The sequence below is a fragment of the Bactrocera oleae genome, chromosome 6, assembly GCF_042242935.1.
Source record: "Bactrocera oleae isolate idBacOlea1 chromosome 6, idBacOlea1, whole genome shotgun sequence".
Taxonomy (NCBI): Eukaryota; Metazoa; Arthropoda; class Insecta; order Diptera; family Tephritidae; genus Bactrocera; species Bactrocera oleae.
In genome coordinates this window covers 24842202-24845828 of record NC_091540.1, presented here as the reverse complement: position 1 = coordinate 24845828, position 3627 = coordinate 24842202, and positions in this window count along the sequence as shown.

The window sequence follows — 3627 nt, the reverse complement described above, 5'->3', positions numbered from 1 at the left end:
AATCGCAGAGGGCATAAAAGGACAGAGTATAAAAAAAGATTTTGTATTGTTGTTTAACAAATTAAATTTATTTTTTATGGATGAGTCTTAAAGTAAAAGTGTTACAAGTTAGGTGCGGAAATTTGCGGATGTATTTGTAATAGTCAAAATACTAATGCCTTACATATTTCAATGTTTATTTAATTAATATTATTAAAAATAATAGGTATTTGTTTTTAATTTTTGATTTCATTCTCAAAGGCGATTCACGATTGCATATTTTTAATTTATGGTGTACAAAAAAGGATAGCAATCCAAAGAAATTACAGGAAGTGATCGACGTTGTTCAATGATATTGAGAATAATGGCTCAATACCTGAATTGGCAAAAGTTTTTAAATCGATTGGCTACATACATACGTAAAAAAGGTTTGGGTTTTGGACTCGTTATGATCGCAAAAAATCTTCACACCTCCAATACCATTATGATTGTCTAAATGTAAAGGAGCTACAAAGCCATGGCGCATAACTCACCTCACAGAAATAGATGAGTCCGCTATAAGAAACTTCGTAAATACCAAAATATTCTGATTTATTTCCAAGCTATCACAGTATAGTAATTGCAAAAAAAAAGAGATACCCAGAGAATATTCTTGTAGACGAATCTCATGCTTAAGTCGAGTCGAGTTGCAAAATTTATTAGACAATACAGCATCGAGCATATTGGAGCTACAAAGGAATGTAGTCCAATCAATCACGGGTGAATCAATTGAAAATTTAACACTAATTACAAAATGGGGATTTGATGGAAGTACGGGCCATAGTGAGTACAAACAAAATTTTTAAATGATGATTTAGAAGGCAAGAGCTTATTTGTTACATCATACGTACATTTCAAAAAGATATCATACAATAATTTGGAAAAACCATCGGCAACAACAACCACACTTTTCTGGAGACCAGTTCGTTTTCAGTTTAAAAAAGAGACAATCAAACTCTCAATCGAAGAGAAAAAATATTTTAAGAAGAAAATACATAAACTCAAGCCGACAGAATAGTTTATGTACAATAGGAAGATATTTGTTGAGCATAATTTACAACTGACTATGGTGGATGCCAAAGTATGCAACGCCTTAAGTGAATCATTCTCTTCTAAATGGTTATGAGGGGCAATTCCTAACTATATGAATTACTTAGCTAAATGTTTAAAGCAAAACGTGAAAAGAAACGTTGGTAATGTGGCCAGAAATTTTTTTTCAAATCCGTCCGGTTTACTAGAGGAGACATAATACTTTTTTGATATAAATATAAAGGCTGTGTAAAATTTAATGTATTAAATTGGTATATAATTTGCCTTTTTCCTACATGAATTTTTGGTATGATATTATTCTTGTAGGTGGAGCATGACTATTGGATGGCTTTTTTCCCACTTTCATATTTGAAAGTTTTGTCGCTCCGCTACCATGAGAAGTATTTTTCTTAGCATTATAACTGCAATTGCCGTGCTACGTGAGCTATAGGATGTAGTAGACCGATGCTATCAATTTTTTTTACTATATATTTCAAAATTTTTTTTTAGATTTTTGGTAAAAATTTCATAACGATATCTCAACGGAAAGTATTTATGACCGCGGTGAAGGTATTATGATGAATATGTATCAGAAGCGGGCTAGCTCCACTGATCCACCACACTCGATTAACTTTATTAAAGCTAACGTCGATTTGTTTAGTAAATGTGCTTTACACTCTATTGCTGTCGATTGTTATGCAATACCTGAACATAGCTAACTTAAGACATGGTATCCAAAACGTGCTGTGCCACAATTGCTCAAATAACACATGCACTTCTGTTTTAATATATCTAAATCTAGATAAATTACCAGAGTTACTCTCGATTCGGAGCTTACAAATAACAAAAAACAGTAATTTTCATTAGCGAAAGCAGCTGCTCGTATGTGTATTATAATAAGTTGCATTATCGCGATGAAAGAACCAAAAGTTGTTCGCCCATAAATCCGGTCGTTTCAGACGAATAGCTTGACGCAAACGTGTATAACGCTCGAATAGTATTCTTTGTTGACAGTTTGGCCCGGCGGAAGAAATTCATAGTGCAACACACCACGATAATCGCCTCACCATACTTTTTGATGACAGTAGTACGAAAGTTTTAAATGACTAAGTTAAATACATTATTTTATGTTTTTTTGTAATTGAAGCAAAATTGATGATGATACGAGTACTTTTATAGCTGCCTTTTGAATGGTTTTCAAACTTTAAATTGTTTACCCCACAACTCTCGTTTTCAAAGTCGGTTTGAAATTTTGAATACTGGGCGTTTTCGGTAACGCAAACTGCGCAGAATGCATTATGCAACTAGTTCGAAAAAGCAAACCTGGCATCTGTGCCAAAATTAAAAGTCCGAAAAAGCATCACTGCCGTTGCTGTTGCGCAAAAACGTGCGAAATTTGCAACATTTAAAAATAAGTTGTACAAAAAATTACACCAACACCAACTTAAATGTCATTGTAATTTATTTATGTTGAATATAATTTTAATATTATTGTTTTATTATATTTGTGAACTTTTTTTAATTTTGTAGGATATTGTAGAATGAGATTGCGTAAAGTGCACTAATGCTTTCACTCTAATTCATTTGACTTTAAAGTTATTCTAAATTAATTAATTTTATTTTTTTTACACGATTTTTAAAAAAAATTTTGTTTGAAAATGAGCTGTTTCATGCAAGAGCATCAGCCAGCATAAAGTCAGCAGTGCAAACTGCGCAGTTTTACCAGTATTTACTGTATTACCCCCCCTCACTATTTCTATACATAAATTACGAGGTAACGCCGGAGAGTTTGTATTATCTTGTTAATATTTTTCATTTTACATTAACAAAATAATAGATTTTTTCACAAAAAAAATACAGTCCCCAAAAAGTAAAATTTAAATTCCTTAAAACAAGTCCTAGCGTTACCTGGGCAAAGCCATTGTCTAATTATATAGTTGGGATTTTTCATTTCAGATGATCCTGCTCCGAGCTATGAGGCGCATAAAAATTTAACAGAATGTTTTTGAAATTTTATTCTAGAAGGTACTTACTGTTTAACTGTTTCAACAAAAAAATTCATATAATAGGGTCGTTCTTTACATGAATTAACTCTACTCAACCTCAAAGGGGTTGTTTCAGTTTAGATGAATGAATTTCAGGTAATTTTTGAAGTATCGTAACAAAAGGTTTCAAAAGGTTTTAGTATCCATTTATACAATCTGAACAAAAATACGACAATCTGAATAAAATACTATTTTTGTACCTCTTTCTTTGACTGTTTCGAATTTTTTAAAAATAGTAAAAATTGAAATTTGTGGGATATGGATAGTCCAGAGATAGACAAGTCTATAAAAAATACTCTCTAAAAATTTCAGGTAAATCGGTCCAGCAGAATCTGAAAAATCGTGGGTATCGTTTTGAAAAAGAGAGTTTCGAGAAAAACGCATTTAAAGATTCGGTTTCGGCCGAACCACTTTGGATGCCGGGTCAGCAAAATACCTTTATCTCCGATAATATTTTGAATTTTTAAAATATATAATAAATGGATTTTTTTTTAATTCTAGAGTAGAGAACCTCTTCAAATGAAATATTATACAA